This window comes from Dendrobates tinctorius, unplaced genomic scaffold (genome assembly GCF_039654945.1).
Source record: "Dendrobates tinctorius isolate UK_male_01 unplaced genomic scaffold, ASM3965494v1 ptg000154l, whole genome shotgun sequence".
NCBI lineage: Eukaryota > Metazoa > Chordata > Amphibia > Anura > Dendrobatidae > Dendrobates > Dendrobates tinctorius.
The window spans coordinates 21,976,914-21,996,277 of NW_027361821.1; the positions used below are offsets into that span (position 1 = coordinate 21,976,914).

General features: G+C 46.6%; 1 long non-coding RNA gene across 1 annotated transcript; it reads left to right on the forward strand.

Annotated features, from left to right (window-relative positions):
* The first annotated feature begins 592 nt into the window (after window positions 1–592).
* On the forward strand, window positions 593–13,867 carry LOC141050867 (uncharacterized). The gene is made up of 3 exons (XR_012220548.1): window positions 593–625; window positions 12,365–12,510; window positions 12,806–13,867. It is a non-coding gene; the product is annotated as an uncharacterized lncRNA (long non-coding RNA).
* The last annotated feature ends 5,497 nt before the right edge of the window (window positions 13,868–19,364 follow it).

Below are 19,364 nucleotides of genomic sequence, written 5' to 3' on the forward strand. Positions count from 1 at the left end.
GACAATGATGTCTAGTGAGCCAGTAACCCGCTGATGTCATCACTTCTTTTCAACTGAATCTGGCTGTGGAGGATGAAAGCGGATGCTGTTCACCAAGGGAGTGAGGTCAGGTGAGAAGATTTTTTTTTTCCGTGTATGTAAAGAGTAGCAGAAGGGGGGGGACAATGTTACAAGGGGACCAGGATGGGGAGATTTCTATAAGATGGTACCTGGATGGGGACATTACTATAAGATGAACTCAGGATAGGGACATTACTAAATGACAAGGGCCATTATTACAGGAAAAAACACAGACAAAAACATAATGATTGAATACCCTGCAGTAAAAAAACAGCAATAATGCATGAAAATATTATAGGGTATATAGTTAACATGTTTTTTGATAAAAAAAAATGCAAAAGTCATGCCACCACTTCACGGTGACCCTAATTGGGACAGTCCTAAATTTAGTATTAAAAACCTTACCCTTTGTCAAGTGACATGCATGTGGATAAGTGCTGAGAAGACTTGGGCCCAGCCAATAGACACACAGCTATGGGAGACCACATCAATATAAAGTCCAGCTCAAGGAAAGGCAGGCCACACCCTATTTGCACATTATTCAGACAGACTGAAAAAACCCAAGGTATGAACTGAGAAATAAGCTAGTGTGCATTCAGCGTGTACGTGCACATTCACAGTGGCCACTGAAAAGAAAAAAAACAAAGGGGATTTGGGACATTATTACAGACTGAAGGGTATAATTACAGAATTGGAGACATTATTCGAGGATTGGAGTCATTATTTCCAATGTTGGGTGCAATAGTACGCCCATGTCGGACTCCCTCTGTTTGATGCAGGTTCCAGTGCTGAGCCCACACCTTTACAGGCACATGACAGCTGATCTATACATCTGACATGTGCCCACAACAGATGGAATTGCGATCCACCTGCAGCTGTTAACTAGTTAACCCTTTAACAACCAGGGGTAACTTTGGTTTTGCATTTTTATTTTTCCCTCCCCTTCTTCCCAGAGCCATAACTTTTTTTTTATGTCAATATAGCCATGTGGGGGCTTATTTTTTTGCGGGACAAGTTGTACTTTTGAACTACACCATTGGTTTTACCATGTCGTGTACTACAAAACAGGAAAAAGATCCCAAGTGCGGTGAAATTGCAAAAAAAAGTGCAATCCCACACGGTTTTTGCTTGACTTTTTTGCTAGGTTCACTAAATGCTAAAAGTGACCTGCCATTATGATTCTCCAGGAGGTCATTACGAGTTCAAAGACAGCAAACATGTCTAGTTTCTTTTTTATCTAAGTGGTGAAAAAAAATTCCAAAGTTTAGCTATAGTAGATTTTACATGGGCGCTATCCACCTATTAACAGAAAAAGTCAGACTCAGATGCAGCTGGTGAAACAGGACTGTGTCGGCTCCTGTTAAAAAACTGAACCAGAAATGTAATTGTTTAATTCACCGCGCTATACTGAGAAAATATGGTGGTACTGATTGCAGATAGACAATGGTTGTATTGATAATAGAAGTATTAGTACTCACTTGTTCGTGGAGTGGATATGGAATATTCCGTGATGATTGTATTCCTTAGCTGGCAAATAGTAGTTGTAGAGTATTCTATGAGGATGATTTACCTCTGCTAGCAAATCATGCTGGTGGAGTAATAGTGGTATTAATATTAATGACAATACAATGTGTATATTCGTTACTATAAAGTACTATACGTATAGTACTTTATAGTGTCGAATATAGATATTGTATTGTCATTAATTTTAATACCACTAACAAGTGAGTACTAATACTTCTATTCTCAATACAACCATTGTCTATCTGCAATCAGTACCACCATATTTTCTCAGTATAGCGCGGTGAATTGTACAATTAAATTCCAAAGTTTGTTAAAAAAAAAAAACTTGCACCATCTTCCGAGACCCGTAGCGTCTCCATTTTTCCTGATCTCGGGTTGGGTGAGGGCTTATTTTTTGCGGGCCAAGCTGATGTTTTTAATGATAGCACTTTTGTGCAGATACATTCTTTTGACCGCCCATTATTGCATTTTAATGCGATGTCACAGCAACCAAAAATATGTAATTCTGGCGTTTTGATTTTTTTCTCGCTACACCGTTTAGCGATCAGGTTAATCCTTTTTTTATTGATATATCAGTTGATTCTGAATGCGGTGATAACTAATATGTGTATGTGTGACTTTTTTATTGTTTTATTTTGAATGGGGTGAAAGGTGGGTGATATAAACTTTTATATTTTTTTATTTTTTTCATATTTTCAAAAACATTTTTGTTAACTTTTGGCATGGTTCAATAGCCTCCATGGGAGGCTAGAAGCTGCCATAGCTCGATCCGCTCTGCTACATGTAGGCAATGCTCAGATCGCCTATATGTAGCAGAAGTACTTCATTGCTATGAGCACCGACCACCGGGGAGACCTCTGGTTGTTATGCCAACGCATCACTGACTCCCGATCAGCCGGAAGCACTGGTTAAATGCTGCTGTCAGCGTTTGACAGCGGCGCTTAACTAGTTAATAGGCTCAGGTGGCTTGCGATTCCATCTGCGCCCATTGCGGGCACATGTCAGCTGTTGAAAACGTTAAGGGGTTAAATGCCGATGTCAATCTCTAACAGCGGCATTTAACTTGCACGTTGTTAATCCCACCCATCGGTGACCGCAGCAGACCTCTATGGTTGTCATTGTCAGATTGCTATGAGTGTCGCCCCGTGGTCAGCGCTCATAGCAAGTGAGCAATTCTCCCATGGAGACTCTTGAAGCATGCAAAAAGTAAAAAAGAGTTTCTAAAAATATAAAATATAAAAAGTTCAAATCACCCCCTTTTGCCCCATTCAAAACAAACAAAAAAAATCAAATATACACATATTTGGTATTGCCACATTCAGAATCGCCCTATCTATCAATATAAAAAAGAATTAACATGATTGCTAAAAGGCACAATGAGCAAAAATTCAAAATGCAAGCCTTACTTTTCTTTGTCACTGCTACATTGCAATAAAATGCAATAACGGGCAATCAAGAGATTGTATCCACACCAAAATGGTATCAATAAAAATGTCACCTCGGTGCACAAAAAATAAGCCCTCACCCAGCCCCAGATGATGAAAAATGGAGATGCTACAGGTCTTGGAATCTGCACCATTATTTTTTAACAAACTCTGGAATTTTTTTTCAACACTAAATTAAAAAAGAACCTAGACATGTTTGGTGTCTATGAACTCACAATGACCTGGAGAATCATAATGGCAGGTTAGTTTTAGCATTTAGTGAACATGGTAAAAAAAACACCTGTTAAATTGCACTTTTTTTGCAATTTCATCACGCTTGGAATTTTTTTCCCCGTTTTCCAGTACATGTTAAAAAAAACAATGAAGTACAACTTGTTTTGCAAAAAACAAACCCTCACCCGGCTATATTTTCTGAAAAATAAAAAAGGCTCTAGAAAGAAGGGGAGCAAAAACAGAAATTCAAAACCTGAAATACCTCTGGTCGTTTAGGGGGCTAAAGGATGGGACCAGAATTACTAAATGAGGCTAATTGTAAAGCTGTATTACTGTATAGGGCTGGCTATGGGTAAAAAAAGGAAAACATTTATTAAAAAAAACAAGTAAAATAAAGAATGAAAAAATATTGTAATAACACTAAAAATGCTGTTTCATGTAAAAATTGAAGTAAAAGGGAAGACATGTACCATAACCCATATGATAAACACTATTCCAAAGATTTTTTTAAAAATGCTTAAAAAAGATGTTGATCAAAAAGTCAAGTAGAAAAATAATGGTATCACTGAAAATATAATTTTCTCCTGCAAAGAAAGCAGCCCTTCATATTCAAATTTTCTGTAGGTGCGGCCCACTTACCCAGCTGAGTTTAAAGCCCCAGGTCTATTACATCACTGCTAAAGCGTTTTTCAGCCAATCGATTGAGGTGCCTGGACTCTCACCGATCTCATATTGCTGACCTATTTTATGGCTAGGCCATCAATATGCAACATAAATATTGTAACCCTTTTAACCTCTTGGCAACCGCTGATACGCATTAAAATGGCGTTCGCTAAGAGTACTCAATCCATCATCGCCGTTTTAAAATGACAGTCGGGAATAAGGCTGTAGCGTCCCCTCAGAGTCAAAATATCTCCGGGATCTTGGCTACCATGAGTAGCTGAGACCCTGGAAAACATGATCAGGGCCAGTGTCTGATTACAAAAAAGTGTGCCTGCTGTTTCAATGATTCCTCTCTTCTGACATAACATGATGTCAGTGGAGAGAAAAACAATGCCCCTGAGACTCCTCGGAACCTCCACCATACCCCAGTCTCCCTCCTGATGTCTTCCCTGGCCCGGCGTCATCTTCCTGAAAAAAAAAAATTAAATAATGGCCAGTTGCATGCACAGTGCGCCCACCGAGATCTGACGGCCACTACAAGGCAACAATAGGGAATTATTCTTATTGGTTCCTTTTGATCACCGTGATTAAAATAAAAAAATTAAATAAAATTCCCCTTTGTCACCCCATTAGATAAAAACTATAAAAAAATTTTTTATTTATTCCATTCTTTGCAGTTGGGCTTAGGCTTGGGGTTAGGGTTGTATTAGGCCAGTTTCACACGTCAGTGGCTCCGGTACGTGTAGTGACAGTTTTCTCACGTACCGGAGACACTGACACACGTAGACACATTCTAATGAATGTGTCTATGCAGATGTCAGCGTGTTTTCACGGACCGTGTGTCCGTGTGCAAAATACGCTGACATGTCCGTTTTTGTGCAACAGCACGGATCACACGGACCCATACAAGTCAATGGGTCCGTGTAAACACGTACCACACACGGACGGCGTCCGTGTGCGTTTTCCAAAATATAGGGTTAACGTTGAAACCAATTGTATCAATACCAGCCAGGTGTCTAGACATTCCCTGCAAAAAAGTTGGTTCACAGTCTGGACAGTTCTTGGAGTGAGGTGAAGTTGGACTCTTCTCACAGTGGTTGCAAGTTTGTGGTTTGGTCATTTTTCACAAAATTATGGCCCCACGTGTGGACACAGAGCAGCTTAGGCTAGTTTCACACTAGCGTTTATGAGCGCAGCGACAGCCTGCGCACGGGCGCCGCTAAGCCCCGCCCCCTGCCGCGCCTCCGCCGGTAGCTCCGCCTACCGGCGCATGACGCTGCATGCGCCCTGCGTCCCCTATCTTTATCACAGGGGCACAGGCCGTGCGCAGTATGCATTTGGCGGCGCATGCGTCCTTTTGACGGTGCGCCGACCTGCGCCAAACGCAACCTGCTGCAGTTTGGTTGCGCCGGCGCACCGTCAAAAAGGCGCATGCGCCGCCAAACGCATACTGCGCACGGCCTGCGCCCCCAGTGATAAAGATAGGGGACGCAGGGCGCATGCAGCGTCATGCGCTGGTAGGCGGAGCTACCGGCGGAGGCGTGGCAGGGGGCGGGGCTTAGTGGCGGCCGTGCGCAGGCCGTCGCTGCGCTCATAATCGCTAGTGTGAAACTAGCCTTATACGTCTGGTGGAGCAACATCCCGAACTTTGGGACACTCAATCTGACGGATACCATGACAGGCTGGCCATAGAACGTGCTTGGTTTGCTGTAGCTGAACAGCTCTACCCCAGACCTGGTTGGGCCATATAGTCACCAGCCAAGCAGGCAAAGTTTGGTAAGTTACCCCATAGATGTTCCTTTTTAACAATCAAATTCAAAAATGTTTTCATATCACCAGATTTTACGTGGTTAGATTTGCAAGGTGACATGTGTAGCAAAAACACACATTAGCTTAATATTTTTTGCATTTGTCTCTTGAATCACATCATTTATATTACATTTAGTCCTAGGTTTATAGTCTGATCCCTCTATTTAATATACAAATTCATCATTAACCATGCTTGGTGAAAACTTTAAAAACATACAGTGTGTGTCTGTGGCAGTATTTTTGTGTTGCTCACTAGCTTCATGTCTGTCACACTTTTGTTGTTTGTTGTAGGGATACTACATTTGTAAAAAAAAACCATTTACCTTGCTAAATCAATGGCTACTTGTCAGACATGTGTTAACAATGTGAAGTTTTGTACTGTTCCATGGGCTAACAATTGTGTTATATCATATTTAACAGTCTGTACTGTATAAAACCATATCTGTACAGATGTCTCACATTTTTGGGGCTTTGGCCTAACTAGGCTGCCATATTTAGCCATGTGTGAATTTCCGGAGCAAATTGAAAAAAAAATTAGCCTTGCAAGTGTAAATTACGTTGTTTAATTGAGAAGGTGATCGCCTATGACTTTGTTTACATGTAAGGATCATCATGTGGTTCATACTACTATTAAGCGCCCATACACAACATATTGCAAAAAAAAAAAAAAACACACTTAGGCTAGTTTCACACTTGCTTTTTTTTGCAGCGCGTTTTTCCCGCAAAAAAACGCATTGAAAAAACGCATACATAAGCATACAACTGCTGCGTTTTTTTTCAAGCATTTTTATGAGCATGCATGAAAAAACGCAGCGTTTTTATGCGTTTGTATGCGTTTTTAGCGCGTTTTTACCGCGTTTGCGTTTTTTTCCAACATTTTTAGGTGGCCCCTCACACTACCAAAACCATGACTTTACTAACCCTAACCCTGACCCTAACCCTTAACCAAATCATACTTAACCCTAACCCAAACCCTAAACCCTAACTAACCCTAACCCTAACCCTAACCCTGACCCTAACCCTAACCCTGACCCTAACCCTTAACAAAACCATACTTAACCCTGACCCTAACCCTGACCCTAACCCTAACCCTAACCCTGACCCTAACCCTTAACCAAACCATACTTAACCCTAATCCTGACCCTAACCCTGACCCTAACCCTAACCCTGACCCTAACCCTTAACAAAACCATACTTAACCCTAATCCTGACCCTAACCCTGACCCTAATCCTTAACAAAACCATACTTAACCCTAACCCTGACCCTAACCCTGACCCTAACCCTGACCCTAACCCTGACCCTAACCCTGACCCTAACCCTGACCCTAACCCTAACCCTGACCCTAACCCTTAACAAAACCATACTTAACCCTAATCCTGACCCTAACCATGACCCTAATCCTTAACAAAACCATACTTAACCCTAACCCTAACCCTGACCCTAACCCTAACCCTGACCCTGACCATAACCCTAACCCTAAACCCCCTTAACTAACCCTAACTCTAACCCAAACCCCTAAATTCCATGGTTTAAAAAAAAAAACGCATATGCAAAAAAACGCATACATGAGCATGCCAGTGCGCACATATGCGCATCCATAGGCTATAATGGCCATTTTTAGCGCAAAACGTGCGCATATGTGCGCATGCGCTTTTTTGCAGGGCCAAAAAATGCAACATGCTGCGTCTGGAAAATCCCAACGCACACCCCAAAAAAACGCAGCGCATGAAAATCGCATACATGCGCTGACCAGTGCGCAGGTATGCGCACCCATGTTAAATATAGGGGAAAAAACGCATGCGCAGGTGTGCGTTTTTTTCCAGCGCTAAAAAACGCAAATGTGAAACCAGCCTTAGACTGTTTATATGTCACATTTGTTGGTTGACCCACCACTGAATCTGTCTGAGTGTGCTAAATTGAAGATGTAGACTTAATTCTGGACACCACACAAAATATTTTACACTGCAAGCCCTTACATATGGCTGCTGGTAATTTTTACTTGTGTGAAGGTTTGTGTTCTACACACCACAAGTCTGGCAGGCTATGTTGTTTCTAAGCAGATTTTATACAAGGGCATGGTGAACAAACATCACATTTTGGGTCACACAGGCTCGGACTGGCCCACCGAGGCACCGTTGGATCCCTCGGTGGGCCCCGCCCCCGCCCGACCATGAATGTCACTGAACAAGCCCGCTCGCGGCCCAGCTGCTGGTACCTGTGAATCACAGTCACCTCTCCTAGCATGTCTCTTGCAGCCCCCTGTGCTTATTCCATCTTCAATCTCAGCGATGTTCTATCTTCCTGTATTCAGCGGCTGCTCATTACCTATGTGAATAAGTAATGAGCGGCTGATTACATATGCGCATATGTAATGAGCGGCTCAGCTGAACCATGTGGACGCTGAAAGCAGGAAGTAGAACAGCGGTGAGAATGAAGATGGAATAAGCACCGGCCTGGGGCTGCAAGAGACATGCTAGAAGAGGTGGTGAGTGCCTCTGTCCCCTCTGTTTCCATTTGCATGACTGATGATCACTTACGGTACCCCATTTGTCTGTTCCAAAAACAGTACAGATATGTGGAAGGTCTGGACAGACGTGAGCACCACCTAACTTTTCGGTCAGTGCCTGCAACTTACACGCTGCAGAATAACAGACTTCTGTACACCACATAAGCGCCTATTGTCACATCACATCTCATTTATTAGACATACGCATTTTCAGAATACCTAAAGCTGAGAAAGCTGAGCACAATTTATGCTGCCATGGGCAAATATTCAATATGGATCCATGCCCTCTTACCCTAGCTTCACCCTCCTTTTATAACTAATCCCCCGCCTGTTTCAATTTACATATCCTATATAATATGGCGTCACCTAGTCCTGTCCCTGCGCTCTGCCCTGTCCTGTTCCCATGCTCTGCCCTGTCCTGACCCTGCGCTCTGCCCTGTCCACTCAGCTGCGCTCTGCCCTGTCCCTGCGCTCTGCCCTGTCCACTCAGCTGCGCTCTGCCCTGTCCCTGCGCTCTGCCCTGTACCCTCAGCTGCACTCTGCCCTATCACTGCACTCTGCCCTGTCCCCGCGCTCTGCCCTGTCCCCTCAGCTGCACTCTGCCCTGTCCCCTCAGCTGCACTCTGCCCTGTCCCCTCAGCTGCACTCTGCCCTGTCCCCTCAGCTGCACTCTGCCCTGTCCCCTCAGCTGCACTCTGCTCTGTCCCTGTGCTCTGCCCTGTCCCTGCACTCTGCCCTGTCCCTGCACTCTGCCCTGTCCCCTCAGCTGCGCTCTGCCCTGTCCCCTCAGCTGCGCTCTGCCCTGTCCCCTCAGCTGCGCTCTGCCCTGTCCCCTCAGCTGCGCTCTGCCCTGTCCCCTCAGCTGCGCTCTGCCCTGTCCCTGCACTCTGCCCTGTCCCCTCAGCTGTGCTCTGCCCTGTCACTGCACTCTGCCCTGTCCCCTTAGCTGCGCTCTACCCTGTCACTGCGCTCTGCCCTGTCCCCTCAGCTGCGCTCTACCCTGTCACTGCGCTCTGCCCTGTCCCCTCAGCTGCGCTCTGCCCTGTCCCCTCAGCTGCGCTCTGCCCTGTCCCCTCAGCTGCGCTCTGCCCTGTCCCCTCAGCTGCGCTCTGCCCTGTCCCCTCAGCTGCGCTCTGCCCTTTCCCTGCCGCCACTCTCTTCTCTTTGGGTATGTGCACACGTTGTGGATTGTGCTGCGGATTTGGCTGGATCCGCAGGTAAAATGACCTGTGCTTTACCTGCAGATTTAGTGTAGATTTTGTGCGGATTTCGCCTGCGTTTTTACACCTGCGTATTCCTATAATGGAATGGGTGTAAAAACGCTGCGGATTCCATACAAAGAAGTGACATGCTGCAGAAAATAAACCGCAACAAATCTGCGTAGAATTTTCCGCAGCATGTGCACAGCGGATTTGGTTTTCCATGGGATAACATGGTACTGTACACCGCATGGAAAACTGCTGCGGATTCGCAGCCAAATCTGCAACATGTGCACATAGCCCTCCTCTGCCTGTGCCAACGCTCTCTTCTCTTTCTCTGCCTGTGCCAACGCTCTCTTCTCTGTGCCGCTACGCTCTGCATGCACCTGAGTCTTGTACAGGCCACAATATGTTTTGCGCTGTACACAAGAAATGGCCGTCAGTGTCAGTAAAACTTCAAGGAAATCTATCAGCAGAATTCACATTCCAATCTGTCTGCATTAGCGGACCTGATGAGGCTGGTGAACTGACTGCAAATCCATGTCTGGTTGGCTGGATAATCCTGCATGAAGGTTTTGCTGCCTGAATCTCCGCTGGGCGTTTTCTGAGCGCTAGTCGGGTTGTGAAATTCTCATCTTATAAGGTCCCAGGATTATACAATCATTCCTACAAGCCGTGCACCAACCGGGGGAGCACAGGAGGGAGCGCTGAGTAATTACAGGGGGTGGGAGGGTGAATGCACAGGTAACACAGCCTGGAGCTGTAATACTCCTATGTCACGGGGAGCGCTGCTCCTGCAGCTGTACATTCTATCATCCCACAAGGGAGAGACGGATGTGAACTACAGCTCTGGAAAGTAATACAGCAGGTAGCTCAGGATCAGTAATGAAATGTTATAATTCTGTATGGAGGCCTATGTGGTGCCTATAATACTGTATGGAGAACTATGCGGTGCCCATAATACTGTATGGAGGAATATGTGGTGCCCATAATACTGTATGGAGGACTATGTGGTGCCCATAATTCTGTATGGAGGACTATGTGGTGCCCATAATTCTGTATAGAGGACTATGTGGTGCCCGTAATACTGCATGGAGGACTATGTAGTGCCCATAATACTGTATGGAGGACTATGTGGTGTCCATATTTCTGTATGGAGGCCTATGTGGTGCCCATAATTATGTATGGAGGACTACATGGTGTCTCATAAATCTGTATGGAGGACTATGTGGTGCCCATAATTTTGTATAGAGAGATACGTGGTGTCCCATAATTCTGTATGGAGGCCTATGTGGTGCCCATAATTCTGTATGGAGGACTACATGGTGTCCCATAATTCTGTATGGAGGACTATGTGGTGCCCATAATTTTGTTTGAAGAGATACGTGGTGCCCCATAATTCTGTATGGAGGACTATGCGGTGCCCATAATTCTGTATGAAGGACTATGCGGTGCCCATAATACTGTATGTAGGGATATGTGGTGTACTGTATGCTATGCCAGGCCTGCCATTGCCATTAATGATCCCTCTTCTGGATTCTTCTGTTTGGTTCTTGTATGTGCGGTGATGGCGCTGACATCCTTGTGTTCAGACATCTTTTCTCCAAGTCTCTAAATTAAAGTGTCCACTATTGTACTAATGTACGGCGAGGGGTTCCGTCGGTCCCCGCAGCTAATCGCATGGGTACCTGGAGGCTTTCGCCGCTAAGACCGGCAGGCAGCAATGCTACCTGGCTGGTCCGGGCGAATTTTAGCCCCCCCTGCAGATCCGAACGCTTCGATTGGCTGGGCTGTGTAGCATCTACCATGGAACGCTTGTTGGGACAAAGTGATCACTATACCCCCTACGTCAATCCTTGGGGGTGTAGATTACAAAATGGGGTCACTTTTTAACTTCAAAGTAACACAGGTCAGATTTGCAAAAAAATGGCCTGGGCATTAAGGTGAAAACAGGCCTGCGGCCCTAAAGGATTAAATGAATCGTAGTGCGGAAAGATCTGCAGCATATGAACAACGGTGCAGCTTTTAGTAGAATTAGGATGCTGAAATGATGCAGATTTGGCCTGGGATATACGGCAAAAGAACCCATGGTGTAATTCTGCGGTCTCAAAGCCTAAATGTTGAGTTGTACATTACTGTAGGTGGGCCCCTAAAATTCATTCCCTTGGTGGGCCCTACACACCCCAGTCCGACCCTGGGGTCACAGCATGGATGAAAATGGTCACACACACTTCTTAGTCTTAGTGTCCAGGCCAAAAGTGTTTGGATATTTTTGTGAAAAATAATGTACCGCGCTCCCCAACTGCATACAAATTGGGCTCCAAAGGCACAATGTGTTTAGAAGTGAAGCAGAAAGTAAATTCACTTCAAATGTCTCACAAAAAGTCTACACTTCTCTTCATCCCAGCCTGCTCTGCACCCATTGGTCCCCATTGTGGCCGACTTACTGCGATCATGACGGCACCTGCTCTTCAGCCAGAGTGAGGGTAAGCCTCTATGTGTTGCAGCAGTAGCCTGTTACAGTGCACCAGTATTATTGCAGGCGTGTTTGATTCTTATCTCCTTCACTCTCCTGAGAAGTGTAGGCTTTTTGTGAGACATTTGAATTGAATTTACTTTCAGTTGTACTTCTAAACACATTGTGCCTTTGGAGCCCAATTTGTATGCAGTTTGGGAGCGCAGAACAATAAAGTATTTTCTAATTTATCTATGTTTTATTTTGATAGTTTGAGCACAGATTATGTCTAGGTACCACCAGGCCGTCTCTTGTAGTGGTCAGCGCCAGTGGATTTTTTTATTGTTTTGATATTTTTGTTAAGCCATCATGATCCAGAAACCAAACATTAGGAAATACAACATAGCTGAAAATCGTATGTTGGTATTGAAATAATATTTTAATGTTGTGCTTTCTGTAATTTTTGCATTTTTAACACTTTACCAACAGTTGATTTGGTCAAACGGCGCTGGCACTCAGCGAGGGACCAGTTCAGGCGGGAATTTAATCCCCTCCACTACCGGTGCTTCCAAGAAGAGGCAATATGTGTACTACCGCAATTTAGCTTTCCTAAGGCCAATCTTGGAGCTAAATCCGTAAGTGACTCTGTGTGTGTGCCAAAACATAATAACCTTACAACAACACTGTTTTTAGTACAAAAATTTCTTTACAGAAATGTTTTAAACGGCCCCCCAAAATTGTGGACCCATAATATTAAGAATGTTCAAATTTTACACATACACAAGTGGATACTGTATGTGAAAATTTGAAGAGTTTCCATAGTCAACACCTACCTTCATGATTTCCAAAATTACCACAATGTAACTAGTTAGTTGATTTAGTGTTTGGTGTCAATTACTTATAATTATGCCACAATGTCTTTTCTCCTAGGACGTATGACAGCCTGGATGACTCAGATGATTCGCTCACCACAGACAGATCATTGGCATGTACCTCAGCCTCGGAGACCAAACCCCCAGCGGACCCCACTCCACCAACACAGCCTGAACAGGTGTAGCCTCCACTGATGCTGCTCAGGGAAGCACACAACAATCTGGTGAAGCAACATTACAAGCAGCAGCCCCAGCACCACAGGCAGCATCAACATCATCAGCCCCAGCAACAAAGGCAGGATCAACAGCCAATGTCCCTCGCTATCTTGCCCACACTCTCAGAGATCGACGAAACAGATGACATGAAGACACACAAATGTTGCCTGAGCTGATTGATGCGCGAGTTTTAAGCATCCTGAATTCCCTGACACCCGAAAATTCAGTAGAGCGGTTTTGTAGGTCCCTCTCCCGCTGCCTAGCAAAAGTTCCTGAATAATGGCAGGAACGTGTACGGGCTGCTATATTGACACTCATTGCTGCATGTCAGGGAGAGCAGGAACCCAACCATGTTCTAGGGCCCATAGAACAATGGCGAGCTGGCCAGCTTCCCATACAAATGGCATCTGATACCAACATCAGAGATGTGCCAAATGTTGGAACACTATCCTCACGGGCGAAACCTATCACAACAACACAACAAGCTGAGAGCATGGCTGCATCCATTCCTTTGCCTCCAGCTCCTTCCTCTAGACAACATTATGGCCCAATGTCCGACCCTTATTCTGGCCCTCCTGCTCCTTCCTCGAGCCAATATTATGGCCAAATGTCTGGCCCTTATTCTGGCCCTCCTGCTCCTTCCTCAAGCCAACATTATGGCCAAATGTCCGGCCCTTATTCTGGTCCTCCTGCTCCTTCCTCAAGCCAATATTATGGCCAAATGTCCGGCCCTTATTCTGGCCCTCCTGCCTCGAGCCAACATTATGGCCAAATGTCCGGCCCTTATTCTGGCCACCCTGCTCCTGCCTCTAGCCAATGTTATCGCCAAATGGCCGGCCATGCTTCTGGGTCTTTAGCTCCTGCCTCAAGACATTCTTCACAAAAAAGGTCTCGAAGTTTTTCCTCTTCGCCACGACAGCACCCACTGAGAGAGGGGATCCGCCCCCGGAACAGGAAACCTACAGATAGATAAATGGGGCGGTCCCCCTCGCTCCCTCAGTTTGGTTTCCTGTTCCTGGAAAGGAACCCGCAGAAGAGGATACCTGGTCTGGTAGCCGCCTGCGTGCATAATATGAGCAGCAGGGGCCCCAGGACTGGAAGCAGCGTTGGGCGGAGAGGCGAATTTCCCCTCCCCCAGAGCTGGTAATGCAGGTGAGGCCGGAGGTAAGAAAAGTGCCAAGGCTCACTAAGGGGACGGTGCATATACCCCCCCCAGGAAGGGGCGAGAAGCGAATTACATATCCCATGAGATATCCGGGATGGCGGTGGGCCCGGGACAAAGCAGAAGAGCCTGAGGGCCCAGCAAGTGGGGAGCGCATTGCAAGTACCAGGAGGTATCAGGGATGGAGGCCGCGCGCCCCTCCCGGGAGAAAAGCGGAAGGGCCTGAGCGCTGTGCCAGGCAGCGCTACGGAGATCATACCTGAGGGGGGCGGCCGGGTGCATGGGGGTCTCTGTCCGGCGGCCGCTGCATAACCGCTTCCTGCGGCGCTCCCAGGCAAAGGCGACCCGGAAGTGCTAGGACAACTTCCGGGGTCAACACAGGAGGCGGTGATCGCGGGGAAACGCCCGCGCATGCGCAGATGAGAAGGAAAAAAAAAAAAAAATGGTGGAGCATCGGGAAAAAAAAAAACCTATAAAAAGAAGCCACGAGCATAGCGCCAATGCGCAGTCATGTCATCCCGTTAAATCAGCCAGTGGAATCCCCACATGGCAGCAGACAAAGCGGTACTACAAGGAGAAGTAGTAGCACCAGAAGAAGTGGCAGATCCAGGAAGGAATCTAGTGGACCTTCCAGACAAGACGAGCCCTTGGAGAAAAAATGTAAAGAGAAAAAACCGTCCCACGCCTCGCCTAAGCCTGAGTCGCGGACCCCGCAGCCGGTAGTTACTGACGAAACTCACGGGTGAGTGTTTTTAGTCAGAATAAATGACTGATGTTCGCTTGTTTCTGGTCCGCACCCTCCCTTTTTTTAGGCCAAAAGAACGGAGAAGGCGAAAAATAGAGAGTGTGCCTCATGTTCTCAGCCCCTCCCAGACGGCCACCCTAAAAGATTATGCCAGTCGTGTGTTGAGGAGGCCTTACAGGAGGAATCCTCGCGGAAGAAGGAGGATATCCGAGCGATAATTTGAGAAGAGCTACGGGCCTTAGGCAGCTCCAGGAGTCTGGGAGGTCACTCCTCCGTGAGAGAAATAGGTTCACCAAGAGGGGGCGCTTCGCCGGCGTCAAACTCATCGGCAGAAACCGGGGATCTAGACTCTGATAGATCCCAGGAATACCCTTCCTCAGAGGATGAGGAGCAGACGTGTTTCCCTACAGACAGCGTCAGCAACTTGGTTAAGTCGGTCCGGAATACCATGGGGCTACCAGAGAGTAGGGACCCCAAGACTCCGCAAGACATAATGTTTGCAGGCATTTCCCGTAAAAAGGTCCGAGCATTCCCAGTGGTCCCAGCTATAAAGGAGCTAGTAAAAAGGGAGTGGGAGAAACAGGGGCAGAGAACCTTCCTCCCCTTAACGTCAAAGCGTAAATATCCTTTTGACGACGAGGAATTGACGGCTTGGTCGAGAGCCCCCAAGGTGGATGCGGCAGTGGCCTCTACCTCTCGTAGATCCTCCCTGCCGGTAGAGGATTCAGGAATGTTGGCTGACTCATTAGATCGTAAGACCGATACACTCATTAAACGATCCTGGGAAGCATGTACGGCAGCTTTTAAGCCCGCAATAGCAGCCACGTGCACGGCAAGGTCAATGTTGGTGTGGCTGAATGACCTAGAGGACAATATTAAGAATGGAGTGGCCAGGAGTAAACTCCTGTCCTCTATGCCCCTCATTAAGGGAGCAGCTGCCTTCCTCTCCGATTTCTCAGCGGACTCTCTCCGTTTATCCGCTAGAGCAGCAGGACTAACCAATGCAGGCCGAATAAGGACCCCAAACAAAGGGGCAATCTATTCGGAAAACGTCCCTTCAGAGGAGACAGGTTCCGCTAATACCAGTACACCGGTAGGTGGCAGACTACTGAAATTCAGCCACCAATGGGGGAAGGTAACATCAAACCCATGGGCCATTGATATCGTCTCATCGGGCCTAAAACTAGAATTCGTTCGGCATCCACCGAACCTCTTCCTATTGACTTCCATGAAATCCCAGATACAGCAGGAAGCACTAGAGATGGAGATTGCAGTACTGCTAACTAAACAGGTCCTGATAGAGGTCCCAGGGGACGAAAGAAGAATGGGCTTTTATTCTCCTCTATTTTTAATCCCAAAACCAGATGGCTCTTTCAGGACTATAATAAATTTAAAGAAGCTTAATACCTTCTTGAGGCTGAGGCCGTTTAAGATGGAGTCAATAAATTCTGCAATAAAACTTTTGTTTCCCAGGTGTTATATGGCAGTCTTGGATCTAAAGGATGCCTATTACCATCTCCCCATATTCCGAGAGCACCAGAAGTTCCTGCGGGTAGCGGTCTGGTTCAAGGGTCGGATTCAGCATTTCCAGTTTGCGGCAATGCCATTCGGGCTATCCATGGCTCCTCGGGTATTTACCAAATTGATGCTGGAGGTGATGTCGTATGTAAGACTGAATGACACCCTAGTGATCCCTTACTTGGATGACCTACTAGTAGTGGGGAATTCTGTTTCTCAGTGTGAAACAAGAATGGCTCAGATTATCTCATCCTTACAAACACTGGGCTGGCTAATTAACTGGGAGAAGTCCAGGCTAGAACCAGTGACCTGTCAGAGGTTCCTAGGCCTGCAAGTAGACTCCGTAAGCCAAAAATGCTTTCTACCAGACGCTAAAGCAGTGGCTATAATCAATAAGATACAAGATACTATAGGAAGACCCGTAATATCATTGAGACAGGGTATGTCCTTGCTGGGATCCCTGATATCGTGCATCCCGGCGGTGCAATGGGCTCAATTCCACTCCAGAAAGCTACAATGGGCTATTCTGCAGGAAACAGACTGCAGGGACGGTTGGAAGGGAAGATGTCCCTATCGCCGGAAGTGGTTAATTCCCTAGGGTGGTGGTTGAATCCTACCAATTTGTCAAAGGGAGTGCAATGGTGGGTAACTCCCTCCAAGGTGCTCACCACGGATGCTAGCCCCTTAGGTTGGGGGGCCCACCTGGAGGAGCACATGATACAAGGCTGGTGGCGTAAACATGAAATAGAAACCTCCTCTAATATAAAGGAGCTAAAAGCAATTTACTATGCGATGTCTCAATTTCTCCCGCAGTTAAGAGGAACCCACGTGAGGGTCCAGACAGACAATACCACCGCAGTGGCCTATATAAACCGACAAGGAGATACGCGATCGGGACCGTTGATGTCTATCACGGAAAAGATCCTAGAGGTGGCCGAGGTACATATTCACTCCTTGTCGGCACTCCACATAAGAGGAGTGGACAACTCTCAAGCAGACTATCTCAGTCGACGGGGCCTATATCAGGGCGAGTGGGTCCTCAGCAGGCACGTCTTCGAGACGATAGCGTCAGAATGGGGCAGACCAGAGATAGACCTGTTCGCGACCAGAGCCAACAGACGTGTAAAAAGGTTTGCTTCGCTCTACAGGTCAGACAACCCAGACATTCTAGATGCCCTCCAAGCACCCTGGACATTCCAGCTAGCCTATGCCTTCCCTCCAATGGTTCTGCTGCCAACAGTAGTCAGGAAAATAAGACAAGAGAGGGTGAGGGTCATCTTGATAGCCCCGTTTTGGCCCAGGAGGCCGTGGTTTTCCTGGCTGAGAGCCATGTCAATAACCGACCCGTGGATCCTGCCGCTGCACCAGGATCTTCTCTCGCAGGGACCCTGCTACCATCCACAGGTCAAAGCACTACACCTAGCGGCCTGGAATTTGAAAGGGAACTATTAAAGCAGAAAGGCCTTTCGAAAAACCTAATTAATACCCTGCTACAAAGTAGAAAAGAATCTACAACAAAGATATACGCCAAGGTGTGGAGGAAATTCCTGACCTTTCACCCAGCAGCGCTAGCCGGTGAACCACCCATTACGGCCATCTTAGAGTTTCTTCAAAGAGGCAGAGAATTGGGCCTCTCAGTAAATACTCTTAAAGTCCATATATCGGCCTTAGGAGCCCTATTTAACTATAACGTGGCAGCAAATAGATGGGTGACCCGTTTTGTTTCAGCCTGTCAACGGTCAGAACCGGTGCATATTCCTCGGCTTCCGGCATGGGACCTTACTCTGGTCTTGGATGCCTTTACTCAGGCCCCGTTTGAACCCATAGATTCAGCATCAGTGAAGTGCCTCTCATTGAAAACTGCTACACTAGTGGCTTTAGTATCAGCTAGGAGAGTAGGTGATCTTCATGCTCTATCAATAGACCCTCCATTCTTGTCAATAACACGAGACAGACTGATTTTGAAGACAGATCCGTCCTACCTTCCCAAACGGGTAACTAAATTCCATAGGTCTCAGGAGATATGCCTACCTTCCTTCTACAAAAACCCGTCAAACCAGGACGAGGTGAAATATCACACCTTAGATGTGAGGAGAGCTGTACTAGCCTACCTTGATAGGACCAGTCCCTGGAGGCAGAGTAGGTCTCTTTTTGTCTCCTTCCAGGGCAACAGAAAGGGGTCTGGAGTTACAACAGGCACATTATCCAGGTGGATCAGAGATGCGATCACAATGGCATATTTGGCTAAAGGAGAAGAACCTCCGCTGGGGAGTAAGGCGCACTCTACTAGAGCCATATCATCCTCCTGGGCCGAGAGGGCAAACGTTCCAATTGAACAAATATGTAAGGCGGCAACCTGGTCTTCTCCATCTACCTTTTATAGTCACTATAGACTAGATTTATCCTCTACCGAGGATTTGTCTTTCGGTAGATCAGTCCTTAACACGGTGTGCCCTCCCAAGTGATTATCTCTGGAAATCTCTCAGTGGGTGCTGTCGTGGCGAGGAGGAAAAACCGGATTACTTACCGGTAATACTCTTTTGTAGAGTCCACGACAGCATCCGCTCACTTCCCTCCCGTAAAACTTTTTTCACATGGGTCTCCTTGGTGGCGGAGATTGTAATTAAGATTTTATACGTGGTTAAACTTAGCAAACTTAAATGATGTAGGCGTAAGATAGATGAATCGCCAAAACAAATTGACTAAAACATGTATGGTGGTTCCTCCGTTGTTCTCGGTAACACAAACTGAGGGAGCGAGGGGGACCACCCCATTTATCTCTCTGTAGGTTTCCTGTTCCGGGGGCGGATCCCCTCTCTCAGTGGGTGCTGTCGTGGACTCTACAAAAGAGTATTACCGGTAAGTAATCTGGTTTTTTGGTTCCTCCTTCCCGTGCCTCCAGACATCATTATGTCCAAGGGTCTGCCCCCACCAGCACCTACAGCTAACAATCTCAAAACGTGCCTTCCATCATCT